The following is a 16850-nucleotide window of genomic DNA, read 5'->3' as shown; positions in this document are numbered from 1 at the left end:
AAATGGCTTAAATTGGTGTCTTGAAATCAAGTATTTTGTGTATTTGATGCGTTTTTCTAGTGTTTATGCATTTCAGGGTTTTAGTTGCATTTCGGGGGAGGAATCATCAAGAATAAGCCTTGGCATGTGTTCACCATTGCGAGAGGAAAGAAACGGGTAGATTACGGCGAAGAAACGGAGCGAAATCAGAATTTTTCCAGTAGAGGTCTGAGCGCCCGCTCAGCATTGCTGAGCGGCCGCGCAGCAAGCTGAGCGCCCGCTCAGCTATGCTGAGCGGCCGCGCAGGGTCGGGAAAAAAGACAAATTATTTTAGGACTTCTACTTCTGTTTGGTTTCCACTTCTATGTAATCTGAGTTTTATGGGACTATTATATAAGTAGATTTGAGACGTTTTCACAAGTGTGGATTGAAGAAGATTGTGTTTTTACGCAAGGAGCGAAGGAGATAAGGAAGAAGACCGATTTAGCACACCGCAACGAAGAGGAAGCATATCTTCTTGTGATTCTTGTTTCGTTGTAATGTTGGATGCTAGTTTTCTTGCTTGAACTTATTTACTCTTGTGACGTACTCTGTTTTAATATAATTAGTTTAGTTATTATTTTCTTGTGTTTGTTTATCATGATTTCATATGAACCCATGATGACGATAAGTGCTATTATGGGCTAATCGTGATCATGGGGTTGCAACGGATTTATTATGGAATTCTTTAGTTAATTGTTTAATACTTTAGTGTGTGATGATTGCATGATATCTAGTATTGGTTGTGCGTATTCGTCTTATGTGCGTCGCGAACATATAAGATAGGGTGTTAATCTCTTGTGAAGCGACGGTGGATCTTGAGATTTAGAACTTGCCATGCTAGCATAGGTTCATGTACGTTGTGCATGATTAGTGGGTAACTCTAACAGTTTTATTTGCCCTATGTAATCAAAAGGAATAACTTGTGCTTAAATCGTTGTGTTGTCAATTTCTGTAGACATATGGAAACTCAACATAATTGATGACTATTCAACTTCTATCTTAATTGTGGATGCTTGGTAGAATGGTATTAGTACAATGAAAGTTGGCTTTTATCAGTTTCGTGTTATTCGATTAATATCATCACTGTCACATGCTAAAGGTAATAACAATGGCTATAGAAGGAAGTAATAATGAAGTTGTGATCTCATGAGTGTTTTATTATTGATAAATTGAAGTGTTAGTTAAGTGATTAATTAAGTAGTTAATTATAGTTAATATTTAATCAACAATTTTAAGTGTTAGTATCTTAACATTGAGAAGTAATCATACATTGGTGAGTGAGTTTAATTAGACAATAATTTAGTCTGAGTCTCTGAGGGAACGAACTAGAAAGTATTCTATATTACTTGCGAACGCGTATACTTGCGTGAATATTAGTGCGTGTTTTCGCCCTAACAAGTTTTTGGCGCCGCTGCCGGGGACTCGGCGTATTTGTTTAGTTTATGTACTTACCATCATTGGTCGTTAGGACTCAGTGATTAGGACGTAGTAGTTACTTATTTTTTCCGGTTGTGTTTCAGGTACTTTAGCAAGCGTTTATGCAAACTCGTTCTCGTGCTCGCAAGAGGACTTTAGATACAGCTGAGGAGACAGACGAAGTTCTTGATATTCCGGAGAAGTTAGATTTTGAGGATTCGAATTCAGGAACTAAGCAGAAAGAACCAGTAAACATGGGAGATCGTATTGTTCAAGCTGATCCAGCTCTTATGGATTTTTCTCGGCCTAAAATTGATGACATTCAGTCAAGCATCCTTCATCCGGCTATTCAAGCTAACACCTTTGAAATCAAGCCGGGCACTATTCAGATGGTACAGAATTCTGTTTCTTTTGGAGGAGCGGCAACTAAAGACCCCAACATGCACATAAGGAATTTTGTCGAGATCTGCAGCACTTTTAAGTATAATGGCGTGACTGATGAGGCTATCAAGTTGAGGCTTTTCCCATTCTCACTGAGGGACAAGGCTAAAGACTGGTTACATTCTGAACCAGCTGGGTCCATCACTACGTGGCAAGATCTTGCGTAAAAGTTTCTGGTGAAGTTTTATTCGATGGCAAAGACTGCTGCTATGAGGAGTGCTCTTACTCAGTTTGCGCAGCAACCTACAAAATCTATGTGCGAGGCTTGGGAACGCTACAAGGAAATGTTGAGAAAATGTCCACATCATGGAATGCCGGATTGGATGGTGATCACTGGTTTCTATAATGGTTTGGGGGCTCAATCTCGGCCCATGCTCGATGCAGCAGCTGGAGGCGCCTTATGGGCTAAAAGCTATACTGAGGCGTATAATCTTATAGAGACGATGGCTGCAAATGAGCATCAAAACCCAACTCAGAGGATGACGTCAGGCAAGGTAGCAGGTATTCTGGAAGTTGATGCAGCCACCGCTATTGCAGCCCAGCTCCAAGCGCTATCAATGAAGGTTGATTCTCTGGCTACGTATGGAGTTAATCAAATAGCTATGGTTTGTGAGCTTTGTGCAGGTTCTCATGCTACGGATCAGTGTTCTCTTGTCAACGAATCTGTTCAGTATGTGAATAATTATCAGCGACAACAGCAGCCTGTGCCAGTGACCTATCATCCTAACAACAGAATTCGTCCAAATTTCAGCTGGGGGAATAATCAGAATGCTATTCAGCCACCATATCAGCAAGGAGTGAGTAAACAGTTTAACCCACCTGGATTCCAGCAACCTCAGCAGTATGCTACAAGGCAATCATATCCTCAACAGGGAAGTGCAACTGCACCTACTAGTGCTGATTTTGAGGAACTTAAGCTGTTGTGCAAGAGTCAGGCGGTTTCTATCAAGACCTTGGAAAATCAAATCGGTCAATTAACCAATGCAGTGCTCAATCGTCAACCTGGCACTCTTCCCAGTGACACGGAAGTACCAGGCAGGAAGGAAGCTAAAGAGCAAGTCAAGGCTATTACCTTAAGGTCTGGAAAAGTAGCTGATGCTGAAAAGGCAAAAGAAGTAGAAGCTGAAATTAGAGGTGAAGAATCTACGCAAAAGGAGAAAGCGGCGGAACCAAGGAAGACTACTGTTGAACACACTCTGCCTGAGGCTAATACAGGGGAGAAACAGCTCTATCCTCCACCACCTTTTCCTAAGAGATTACAGCAACAAAAGCTGGATAGACAGTTCGGAAAGTTTCTGGAGGTGTTCAAGAAACTTCACATCAATATACCTTTCGCTGAGGCTCTTGAACAAATGCCTAATTATGCAAAGTTTATGAAGACTATTCTTTCAAGGAAGGTAAAACTGGATGACCTTGAAACCGTTGCTCTCACGGAAGAATGCAGCGCTGTTCTGCAGCAAAAGTTACCACCAAAACTGAAAGATCCAGGAAGCTTCACCATTCCTTGCATAATTGACAATCTGACGTTTGATAAGTGCCTTTGTGATTTGGGAGCAAGCATTAATCTGATACCGTTGTCGATCTTTAAAAAGCTGGATCTGCCTGATCCAAAACCCACATACATGTCGCTACAATTGGCTGACCGTTCCATTACTTACCCAAGGGGCATAGTTGAGGATGTGCTCGTCAAGGTGGATAAGCTCTTCTTTCCAGCAGATTTTGTTTTTCTGGATTTTGAGGAAGATAAGAAGATTCCCATAATCTTGGGAAGGCCTTTCTTGGCTACTGGCCGTACCTTGATAGATGTGCAAAAAGGTGAACTTACTATGCGGGTCCAAGATCAGGATGTGACATTCAACGTATTCAAGGCAATGAAATTCCCTACAGAAGATGAGGAGTGCTTAAAAGTGGATGTGATTGATTCTGCGGTTACTTCGGAACTCGATCACATGCTAATGTCTGATGCATTGGAAAGGGCCTTAGTGGGGGATTTTGACAGCGATGATGAAGATAGCAACGAGCAATTACAATATCTGAACGCTTCTCCCTGGAAGCGAAAGCTGGACATACCATTTGAATCTCTTGGTACTTCTGACCTTAAGAACGCTGAAGGGAAGCTCAAACCATCAATAGAGGAAGCACCTACCTTGGAGCTCAAGCCATTACCTGAGCACTTGAGGTATGCTTTTTTAGGTGATTCATCTACGTTACCTGTTATTATTTCATCTCACCTTTCAGGTAGTGAGGAAGACAAGCTCTTAAGGATTTTGAGAGAATTCAAATCGGCTATAGGATGGACCATAGCAGACATCAAGGGGATAAGTCCTTCATATTGTATGCATAAAATTCTGCTAGAGGAAGGTAGTAAGCCAACTGTGGAACAGCAGCGAAGACTGAATCCCATCATGAAGGAGGTGGTGAAGAAAGAAATTCTGAAATGGCTAGATGCAGGCATCATTTATCCTATTTCTGACAGCTCGTGGGTGAGCCCCGTACAATGTGTACCTAAGAAGGGAGGTATCACTGTGGTCGCAAATGAAAAGAATGAGCTCTTCCCTACTCGAACAGTTACAGGATGGAGAGTATGCATGGATTATAGAAAATTGAACAAAGCCACAAGGAAGGATCACTTCCCTCTTCCATTTATTGATCAGATGCTTGACAGATTGGCGGGACATGAGTATTTTTGTCTTCTGGATGGTTATTCCGGGTATAATCAGATTTGTATTGTACCAGAGGATCAGGAAAAGACTACCTTCACTTTTCTATTTGGCACGTTTGCTTTTCGCAGAGTTTCGTTTGGGTTATGTGGCGCCCCGGCCACCTTTCAGAGATGTATGATGGCTATATTCTCTGACATGATTGGAAATAACATCGAAGTGTTTATGGATGACTTCTCCGTCTTTGGACACTCATATGATGAATGTTTGAATAATCTGCGCGCCGTACTCAAAAGATGCGTGGAAACTAATTTGGTGCTCAATTGGGAGAAATGTCATTTTATGGTGCGTGAAGGCATTATCCTTGGGCATAAGGTCTCTAGCAAGGGTCTGGAGGTGGACAAGGCCAAGGTGGGAGTCATTGAAAATCTTCCCCCACCTAATTCTGTGAAAGGAATCCGTAGTTTTCTTGGTCATGCGGGTTTTTATCGGCGATTCATCAAGGACTTTTCAAAGATATCTAAGCCGTTGTGCAATTTGCTTGAGAAAGATGTTCCTTTCAAATTTGATGATGAATGTTTGGCAGCATTCGAGACTCTCAAGAAGAGTTTGATCACTGCACCAGTTATTACAGCACCAGATTGGACAGAACCGTTTGAGATGATGTGTGATGCGAGTGATTATGTGGTAGGTGCAGTTCTGGGATAGCGCAAGAAAAATCTCTTCCATGTGGTCTACTATGCGAGTAAGACTTTAAATGGTGCCCAATTGAACTACACCACTACTGAGAAGGAGCTTTTGGCTATAGTCTTTGGTTTTGAGAAATTTCGATCTTATCTGCTTGGTACGAAAGTAACAGTATTCACTGATCATGCAGCTATTCGCTATCTGGTTTCTAAGAAGGATTCGAAGCCGAGACTCATTCGTTGGGTGCTTTTACTTCAGGAATTTGAGTTAGAGATCAAAGATAGAAAAGGTACTGAGAATCAAGTAGCTGACCATCTCTCTAGGTTGGAGAATCCCGATTCTACTTCACAAGATAGGACGTTAATCAATGAATCTTTTCCGGATGAGCAGTTGTTTGCAATTCAGGAGGAAGAACCATGGTTTGCAGATATTGTAAACTATCTCGTCAGCAATATAATGCCTCCTAATTTGACATCCGCTCAAAAGAAGAAGTTTCTGCATGAGGTGAAGTGGTATATGTGGGATGAACCATATTTGTTTAGACAGGGAGCTGACCAGATAATCAGGAGATGTATCCCGTTCTGTGAGACGGAGGGGATATTACGAGACTGCCATTCCACGGTTTATGGTGGACACTATGGAAGTGAGAAGACGGCAGCTCGTATTCTGCAAGCAGGTTTTTTCTGGCCTACTTTGTTCAAGGATGCTCATCAGTTTGTTTTAAGGTGTGATCGTTGCCAAAGAGTGGGAAATTTGTCAAGGAAGGATGAAATGCCATTAAATGTGATGCTTGAAGTCGAGGTCTTTGATGTATGGGGAATCGATTTCATGGGGCCTTTTATCTCGTCTGGCAATAATCAGTACATCTTGCTGGCAGTCGATTATGTCTCAAAATGGGTCGAAGTTAAAGCTTTACCGACAAATGACGCAAAGGCAGTGCTAAATTTTCTTCATAAGCAAATTTTCACAAGGTTTGGAACACCTCGGGTAATCATAAGTGATGAAGGATCGCATTTTTGCAACCGTAAGTTCACTTCTATGATGCAGCGTTATAATGTGAATCATCGAGTAGCTACTGCCTATCATCCGCAAACAAATGGTCAAGCGGAAGTGTCTAACAGAGAGATAAAGTGCATTCTAGAGAAGGTTGTTTGTCTGTCAAGGAAGGATTGGTCTTTAAAGCTCGATGAAGCTGTTTGGGCTTACAGAACAGCATACAAAACTCCACTTGGGATGTCACCGTTTCAGTTGGGTACGGTAAGAGATGTCATCTACCTGCGGAGCTTGAGCATAAGGCCTACTGGGCATTGAAGAAGTTGAACCTGGATTTAGATGCAGCTGGTAAGAAAAGAATGCTTCAGCTTAATGAACTTGATGAATTTCGACTTCAAGCATACGAAAATAACAAAATGTATAAGGAAAAGGTGAAGAGGTGGCACGATAGGAAGCTGCATCCAAAGTTATTTGTGCCAGGGCAACAAGTTCTCTTATTCAACTCTCGGCTCCGACTTTTTCCTGGGAAGTTGAAATCAAGGTGGTCTGGACCTTTTATTGTCAAAACTGTGTTTCCACATGGAGCGGTGGAAATTTTTGAGAATGATCCGGACCAAGCATTCAAGGTTAACGGTCAGCGGTTGAAGCACTACTATGGGGACATGGCAAACCGAGAAGTGGTTAGTGCCATTTTGTTGACTACTTGAGAAGGGTACGAAACGTCAAGCTAATGACGAAAAAGAAGTGCTGCGTGGGAGGCAACCCATGAATTGTTGTTACAGGAACCCTTAGAAGTTAATAACCTATCCAAAAACACAAAAAAATCAGAAAACAGGGGCTGAAAAAAAAAATTCCAGTGACCCCATGAGCGCCCGCTCAGCTTTGCTGAGCGACCGCGCAGCAAGCTGAGCGCCCGCTCAGTTTTGCTGAGCGACCGCTCAGGGGTCGAGTACCAGAATTTTTTTTCAGTTCAGAAAAAAAAACACAAAAACAGTTTTAGCCCATAAACCCACGATTTGTTCCCACTACCCCCTCATTTTACTCCTTAATTCCCAAACCCTACTCTAATCCACACCCTATATATACATACACCTATCCTACATATCTCCCACAAAACTTCCTACACTTAAACCCTCTCACAAACATCAAAAATCAGTTCTTACACACTTTTATTCACGAATCAATGGCACCCAAGAGAGCACGCACTATTGACAGCAGCAGCACAGTTCCTACTGCTGATTCATCGAGGGGTACTGCTGCAAGGCCTCGATTAACTGACAGAGCTGCGGAGGAGGAGTACACTAGGCTGTTGGGGAAGCCGATTCTGAAGGAGAGGGGGTTTTTACCATCGGTGAGGGATGGTGAGTTGCTGCCCATGATTGCAGAGAAGGGGTGGATAGCTTTTTGTGAGTCACCCGAAGTAGTACCGATGAGCGTTATTCGCGAGTTCTACGCGAACGTGAAGGACGAAAAGAATGGGTTTTCTGTGGTCCGTGGGCTGACGGTTGATTATCATCCTGCGGCGATTCGCCGTGTGATTGGACAGCGAGAGAGGAAGCCCGAGGAGGAGAACTGGAATGAAAAGACTGCTGAGGATTTTGACTTAAATTTGATTTGTGCGACTCTCTGTCGACCGGGCACTGTTTGGACCTGCAGGACCGGCACTAATGAGTATCGTCACTTTCCGGCGATCGCCATGAACAGGTATGCCCGTGCATGGAATGCATTTATTTGTGCTAATATTTTGCCTTCTTCGCATGCACACGAGGTCACAGTTGAGAGAGCACAGTTGTTGTGGGGAATTCTGAATGAGGAATACTATGTGGACCTTGGTGAGTTTATCTACCAAGGAATTCTGAAGTTTTTGTGGGGAGCGAAGCATATGAACATCCCTTATGCATCTACGCTTACGAAGCTATGCCGAGCAGTGGGAGTGAACTGGCCGGCTCATGAGCAGTTGCAGTTGCCTGCAGCTCCGATTGATTCTGGCACTCTGAATGGGATGCAGGAGTGGACCGGTGGTGAGCCTGAGGAGCATGGGCTGGGTTATCGTCTTCCAGGAGGGCGTCCAGCACGAGGTGCTACTATGGCTAGGCCAGGGCGTGATGAGGCTGGTTCTTCGAGAGCTCAGGAGGGTGCTGGGATGGTTGATGCCCAGTATAGGAGGCTTTCACGGCGGATGGATGCCATGTATGAGACGCAGAGCAGGTTTGCTCAGGAGCTCACCCTTGCGTTAGGGACTGCTTTTCGAGGCCTTTGAGCTGATATCCAGTGGCCAGTTTTTGGTGAGGACTCTGCATACCCGCCGCCTGATACTCCACCCACTGAGGGTGATGATGATGATGACTCCGAGTAGGTATACCCTGTGTTCCTTTCTACTACTTTCACTGAGGACAGTGAAGATTTTTAGTTTGGGGGTGGTAGTTAAGGAATATTGTGTGTGTGTCATTTAGTTGCATATTCATGATAGTTTAGTTCATATAGTTGCATAATTTATGCCATATAGTTTTTTTTATGAATGTCATGTAGCTCATGCATTTACCATGATCCCTTTTGTAATGATTTATCGACTGAATTATGATATTGATGCGAGTGTAGTGATAGCATTAAAGTGATATTAAGTTGTGTAGGTTGATATGCATGCTAGAAACAATTGTAAGTCCACTAAGTCTTAGAGAATGCGTAAGGGCTAGATTGTTGTTATGATTTGGTTGTTTTCAAGGTCAATCTACTTATTATGCTTAGAATTCGATTATAGGTTCTTAGTGATAAAGACATGAAAAAGAAAAAATTTTGGAGAAAAAAATATGGAAGTTGTTGCTAGTTGTAGCTAGGCGTCAAATGGCTAGTAGCCGGCTCGCATAGGGTGCGAGTAGTCTAGGGTTGAGCAAGATGGAGCGAAACGCACTTGCTCAGAAGTATAAAAAAAAAATTGCATAATTGATCAAGAGTGGGCTTTTTGGTATTCGAGTTATTAAGTTCTTAGGGGACTTTGTGCCTAGTGACCTAAGGCTTTTAGAGTCTGGGATCCGCTAACCTAACGCTCGTTACATGGATACCATTGTATAAGTCTTTTGTGGACCTCACTCATTGCACGGTCAAATAAGCATTTGAGTTGTAAATAAAAAGCACGATTCCGTAGTAAGCTCCAGAGTTCTTGTAGTGTTGTATATCACTTTGTGCCTAGAATTTTTTATTCTTTGTATAATCGTAGGATTGCCTTGAGGATAGTCTAGTCATAGTAATTGGTCTAGTTCCGAAGCATATCTGTTAAGCATTTGCACACACCACGTTTCTGGCTGTATGTCCGTTTGCATGAGTTTATTGATCTTTAGTTGTCTAACTGCATTCGTTGAGATATGACAATTTGGTTGGTTAATTGTAGTAAGGGGGATCGCTGCATTTTCATATAGATTGCATTCATGCATGTTTTTATTTATTTTTGAGTCTGTGACGCTTGAGGACAAGCATCGATTTAAGTTTGGGGGTGTGATAAGTGGCATTTTATACCACTTAGAACGTCTTAAAATGGCTTAAATTGGTATCTTGAAATCAAGTATTTTGTGTATTTGATGCGTTTTTCTAGTGTTTATGCATTTCAGGATTTTAGTTGCATTTCGGGGGAGGAATCATCAAGAATAAGCCTTGGCATGTGTTCACCATTGCGAGAGGAAAGAAACGGGTAGATTACGGCGAAGAAACGGAGCGAAATCAGAATTTTTCCAGTAGAGGTCTGAGCACCCGCTCAGCATTGCTGAGCGACCGCGCAGCAAGCTGAGCGACCGTGCAGCAAGCTGAGCGCCCGCTCAGCTATGCTGAGCGGCCGCGCAGGGTCGGGAAAAAAGACAAATTATTTTAGGACTTCTACTTCTGTTTGGTTTCCACTTCTATGTAATCTGAGTTTTATGGGACTATTATATAAGTAGATTTGAGACGTTTTCACAAGTGTGGATTGAAGAAGATTGTGTTTTTACGCAAGGAGCGAAGAAGATAAGGAAGAAGACCGATTTAGCACACCGTAACGAAGAGGAAGCATATCTTCTTGTGATTCTTGTTTCGTTGTAATGTTGGATGCTAGTTTTCTTGCTTGAACTTATTTACTCTTGTGACGTACTCTGTTTTAATATAATTAGTTTAGTTATTATTTTCTTGTGTTTGTTTATCATGATTTCATATGAACCCATGATGACGATAAGTGCTATTATGGGCTAATCGTGATCATGGGGTTGCAACGGATTTATTATGGAATTCTTTAGTTAATTGTTTAATACTTTAGTGTGTGATGATTGCATGATATCTAGTATTGGTTGTGCGTATTCGTCTTATGTGCGTCGCGAACATATAAGATAGGGTGTTAATCTCTTGTGAAGCGACGGTGGATCTTGAGATTTAGAACTTGCCATGCTAGCATAGGTTCATGTACGTTGTGCATGATTAGTGGGTAACTCTAACAGTTTTATTTGCCCTATGTAATCAAAAGGAATAACTTGTGCTTAAATCGTTGTGTTGTCAATTTCTGTAGATATATGGGAACTCAACATAATTGATGACTATTCAACTTCTATCTTAATTGTGGATTCTTGGTAGAATGGTATTAGTACAATGAAAGTTGGCTTTTATCAGTTTCGTGTTATTCGATTAATATCATCACTGTCACATGCTAAAGGTAATAACAATGGCTATAGAAGGAAGTAATAATGAAGTTGTGATCTCATGAGTGTTTTATTATTGATAAATTGAAGTGTTAGTTAAGTGATTAATTAAGTAGTTAATTATAGTTAATATTTAATCAACAATTTTAAGTGTTAGTATCTTAACATTGAGAAGTAATCATACATTGCTGAGTGAGTTTAATTAGACAATAATTTAGTCTGAGTCTCTGAGGGAACGAACTAGAAAGTATTTTATATTACTTGCGAACGCGTATACTTGCGTGAATATTAGTGCGTGTTTTCGCCCTAACAGGGAGCTAGAGGTAGAGAGAGCTCAGAGGCATGCACCTATTCCCGAGGCGAGAGTTGTCATACCTCGATCTACGAGGAAAGAGTTGACCAGGATCGAGCTTATCCCTCGCGTGAGGATCCGAGGACTTCATAGAGACAGGCACATCAGAGTGTCCCGGAGGCAGGATGATTACATTATGCGTCGTGTGATGGAGAGAGTGTGGGAGTTGACCCGCTCCCGTGATTGATTCAGGATCAGTGATGTAGTAGTCTAGTCGTCTAGTTATTAGAGGTCATAGTAAAGTGCCAATTTTCTGGGGTAGTTGACTTGTATATAGTTATCCCTTTCTCTGACTTGACCGATTGACTCATATATTTCACTTTTGGGCATATGAATGTAGCACTATTATACTTTTGACCAGATCGGACTTTGTATTTCTCGCATTATGTATATATTTGTTTCCTTTCAGTTCAGTTCCTTGGTGATAAGATCACTATTTTATCTTTATTATTTCTGCACTTCTTGCGATTAGAACTGTCATATTTATATAGAACTGTGAGATACGTTCTCCATATTGTAACGACTGTGCGTGGTATAATCTCATGTGTATGATTGTGACCTAAAGTTGAATTTTCTAAAAATTTATTAGTATTATGCCACCAAGAAGAATTGGAACTAGGGAAAACCCTAGGTTTGAGGACCAGGGGAGCCATAATCAAGATGGTAGAAACCAAGAACATAGTGAAGAGGAAGATGAGAATTATGTTGAACAGGATGACTCCCAGTATGGAGCAGAGGAGGAAACACTTGACGTTGGAGAATTTGAAATAGAGGGTGAAGAAGGAGTAACTGAGGTTGAGCAGCAGGTGGAGAACCTAGGCATGGATCCAATAGGGGAAGTTCATGAAACTACTGAGGCAGAACTTGGAACATCAACCGAACCCACCGCCTCAAGGAAACAACAATATTGGTGCAAACTCTTTCAGGGTTTTTAAGTCTTTTAACCCCCCTAAGTTCCACGGATCAGCTGAATCGGTTGGGGCAACATCATGGCTAAAGGAAATGGAGAAATCCTTTAAGATTCTGAGTATTGATGAGGCACTAAAGACTGTATTTGCTACTTACCTTTTGAAGGGAGAGGCCAACTACTGGTGGGAGGTCAAGAGAAATATGGAAACATATGATATCATAACCTGGGAGAGGTTCAATAAATTATTTCTGGGGAAGTATTTCCGAGTTTTATGGACAACCAGATGGAGCTCAATTATTTAGAGCTAAAGCAGAATAACTTATTTGTAGCAGAGTACGAGGCTAAATTTACTGAGTTGTCAAGGTTTATGCCGGAGTTTGTAAACATCAAGGAGAAGAAAGCTCGGAGGTTTCAATATGGGTTGAAGCAGTGGATACAGAATAGGGTGGCAATACTTGAGCGTATGGACTATGCCACTCTTATACAAAAGGCATCAACCGCAGAAGCCGGAAGTGAACATATGCACAAGGAAAGAGAGAAGAAATGAATAAAAAGAAAGAGCATAAGTGTGGGCGGAGGTTCCGCAAGAGGGAACTTCCTAAATAGGGCTGAGGAACAGTGTCCCTACCAGGGAAGAGTGCTGGGTATAGACAACCCGTGAGTGTGAATGTGAGCCAGAGCGGCCCGAAATCAGGAGTTTCCTATTCCAACCAATCTCGACCCCCATTTCCAGCATGTAACACTTGTGGAAGGATGCATTTTGGGGAGTGTAAAGGGAAGCTAGTAACCTGCTTTAAGTATGGTCGAGAGGGTCATTATTCAACCAAGTGCACTTCGCCAACCCCCGTTGTCAGCCCAACCCCCACTTGTTATCAGTGTGGACGCCCGGGTCATTGGAAGATGGACTTCTCAATGAATAAACCAACGGCTTCAAGGGTGAGCCAAACTGCTTCCAATAAGCCACCTACTGTAAGGACTTTTAACATGACAGTTCAGGATGCTATGAAAGACTCAGATGTGATAGCAGGTACCCTTTCTCTAAATTCAGTCAGTGCAAATGTTTTATTTAATTCAGGAGAAACTAAATCTTTTATATCGAGGGACTTTGCACATAAATTAGGACTTAAAGCTAAACCCTTGAAAGAACCTTTACAAGTAGAAATAGCCAACCATGAGGTTATCCCTATTAACTAGATTCACCCCGCCTGCGAGTTAGGCATAATGAACAACCTTTTAGTGTTGATCTGATTCCTTTTAAATTAGGGGAATTTAACGTAATTTTGAGAATGGACTGGCTAGCTAGCAATGATGATCAGATAGACTGTAAAGAAAAGAAAGTTAAGTTGAATATCCCAGGGAAGAAAGAAGTCATATTCAGAGGAAAGAGACAGACGCAATAAGTTCTTGACCATGGCCCAGGCCAAGAAGATTCTTTGAAAAGAAAATGAGGCTTACTTAGCCTATGTGGTGGACACCCATATGGAGGTGCCCCATTTACAGGATATCCCAGTAGTCAATGAGTTTGAAGACGTATTTCCACAAGATCTTCCAGGATTACCACCCGATAGAGTAATTGAATATACTATTGAGTTGGCCTCATGGACGACGCCAGTTTCGAAGGAACCATACCGGTTAGCCCCGGTAGAAATGAAGGAAGTAGCTACCCAATTACAAGAACTATTGGCGAAGGGTATGATACGACCCAGTGTGTCCCCTTGGGGAGCACCAGTATTGTTTGTTAAGAAGAAGGATGGGAGCATGAGACTGTGCATCGATTACCGAGAGTTGAATAAGCTAACCATAAAGAATAGGTACCCGTTACCCAGAATAGATGATTTGTTCGACCAACTAAAGGATGTTGTCTACTTTTCCAAGATTGACCTGAGAACTAGATATCATCAACTAAAGATTAAACTTGAAGATATTCCAAAGACTGCGTTTCGTATTAGGTATGGGCACTATGAGTTCTTGGTGATGTCCTTTGAATTAACTATCCCCCAACGACTTTCATGGATTTAATGAATAGAGTGTTAAAGAAGTATTTGGACTAGTGCATGATAGTTTTTATTGATGATATTTTGATCTACTCGAGGACCGAGGCAGAACATGCAGAGCATTTGAGGATAGCTCTAGGAATACTCAGGGAGGAACAGTTGTATGCCAAATTCTCGAAGTGCGAATTCTGGCGGAATGAGTACAATTTTTAGGACACGTGATCAATAAGGAAGGAGTATTGGTCGATCCCTCCAAGATTGAAGCTATCTTAAATTGGGAAAGGCCAACCACACCCACAAAGGTAAGAAATTTCATAGGAATGGAAGGCTACTATCGAAGGTTTGTTCAGGATTTTACGAAAATCGCAGCCCCTTTAACCCGACTTACTTGTAAGACTGAGAAGTTCGAATGGACAAAGAAATGCAAAAATAGCTTCCAAGAATTGAAGAAAATATTGGTAACGGCCCTTGTGTTGGCGTTACCGGATGGAAAAGGAGATTTTATGACATATAGTGACGCGTCGCACAAGGGATTAAGGTGTGTGCTTATGCAGCACGACAAGGTAATTGCGTACACATCGAGACAGCTGAAGGAATACGAAATTCGATATCCTACCCATGATCTTGAGCTCGCGGCAATAGTTTTATCCTTAAAGATTTGGAGGCACTACTTGTATGGAGAGAAGTGTGAGATCTTCACAGACCATAAGAGGCTCAAGTATATTTTCACACAGAAAGAGCTCAACATGCGCCAGAGGAGGTAGTTAGAGCTAATCAATGATTATGATTGTGAGATTCTCTATCATCCAGGAAAAGCCAATGTGGTGGCTGATGCCATTAGTAGGAAAGAGAGACTTAAGATGATAATGTCTTCGGAAGAGTTGATAAGAGATTTTGAGAAAATGGAAATATAAGTGAAGGTAACCGGAGCCAGTACTGAAAAGCTGTTTGGGATTGTAATGCAGCCCAAATTATTTGAAAGATCAGGTTGCGCCAAGAAAAGGTGATGAATGACGGCAAAGAGTCGATGACTGGAGGAGAGATCAATACCGAGAAAGATGATAAGGGAATAATGAGGTATTCCTACAGAATTTGGGTTCCAAATGTTCAAGAGCTTATGGATGAAATTTTAGATGAAAGTTATATTTCAAAGTATTCCATTCACCCGGGGAGCACCAAGATGTATAGGGATTTGAAAGTATATTATTTGTGGCCCAACATGAAAAGGGACGTAGCTGAATGGGTAAGCGAATGTTTGACTTGCCAGAGAGTGAAGGAAGAACACCATAGCCCCAGTGGACTTTTGCGACCCCTGGATATTTCCAAATGGAAATGGGAACATATAGACATGGATTTTGTTGTAGGATTTCCCATAACCAAAGTCAATCATGAGACCATATGGGTAATTATAGACCGACTAAAAAAGTCAGCTCACTTTATTCCAATCAATGAGAGATACCCGGTCGAAAGACTGGTGAATATTTACCTTAAGGAAATATTAGTAATTGAAGATTTGCTAGAACAAATCCCTGGGTTCAACTCCAGATTTTGGAGGAGCTTTTAGGAATGTGCGGGAACCAAACTGAACATGAGTACCACTTACCATCCCCAGACGGACAGAAAAAGTGAAAAGACCATCCAGAACACTAGAAGATATGTTGAGAGTTTGTGCAATAGACTTTAAAGGAAGTTGGGATGATCACTTGCCCTTGATCGAGTTTTCTTACAACAATAGCTTTCATGCCAGCATCGGAATGCCGCCTCACGAGGCCCTGTACGGAAGAAGGTGTTGATCTCCTTTATACTGGGATGAAGTTGGAGAGTGCAAGATGCTCGGACCCGAAGTGGTCCAAAGAACCAAGGATATAGTGGATTTAATCAGAGGACGGTTGGTAGCAGCCCAAGACCGACATAAAAAGTATGCTAATTTAGCCCGAAAGGACAAGGAGTATGAAGTAGGGGACCTAGTGATGTTAAAGGTATCCCCTTGGAAGAGATTGATGAGGTTCGGAAAGAAAGGAAAGCTAAGCCCAAGATACATGGGACCTTTTGAAATATTAAAACGTATTGGGAAGTCAGCTTGCGAGCTAGCCCTACCCCCGAACCTGCAGCAAGCTCATAACGTGGTCCACGTATCAATATTAAAAAAATATCATCGGGATTCCAAAAAAAATAGTGGAATACGAGCAAGTGGACATGCAACCAGACTTGACTTATGTGGAACAAACAGTGAGGATTATGGATCAAAACGAGCAGGTGCTTCAGAACAAGGTGATCAAGCTAGTCAGAGTACTATGGTAAAATCCTAATGTGGAGGAACCAACTTGGGAGCTAGAGAGCGCAATGCTAGAAAAGTACCCCCATTTGTTTTCTATCTGATTCCGGGACGGAATACTTTTAAGGAGGGGAGACTATAATAACTCAAAATTTTTGGAATTTTCGTAATCCTTATGAATAGTAACTTTTTGATGAATGTGCTGATTAAGGAAAATTTTCATACCACACTATATAGGAATTCTTTTATGGATATTCTGAGATCATATTAGTACTCCATAATGTATATGAGTGTATGTAAAGATCGTCGGAATTCAAATTCGAACACTTTGATTTTTCCCAAAAATCCACCAGATCCCAAAAGAATTAAGTATAAGGTAACATGATTAAAATGATTTCAATTCGAAGATTATAAGAGAGGATCATTAAAGAAATATAAAATGTTAAGAA

General features: G+C 41.6%; 1 non-coding gene across 1 annotated transcript; it reads right to left on the bottom strand.

The window, feature by feature from the left end:
- Positions 1-2084: 2084 nt before the first annotated feature.
- LOC141680367 (small nucleolar RNA R71) lies at positions 2085-2191 on the bottom strand. The gene has a single exon (XR_012558318.1). It is a non-coding gene; the product is annotated as a small nucleolar RNA R71 (small nucleolar RNA).
- Between the last annotated feature and the right edge of the window lie 14659 nt (positions 2192-16850).

This window comes from Apium graveolens, chromosome 1 (genome assembly GCF_009905375.1).
Source record: "Apium graveolens cultivar Ventura chromosome 1, ASM990537v1, whole genome shotgun sequence".
NCBI classification, from domain to species: domain Eukaryota; kingdom Viridiplantae; phylum Streptophyta; class Magnoliopsida; order Apiales; family Apiaceae; genus Apium; species Apium graveolens.
The sequence above is the reverse complement of the archived record's forward strand: the minus strand, read 5'-3'. Positions and strand labels throughout refer to the sequence as shown.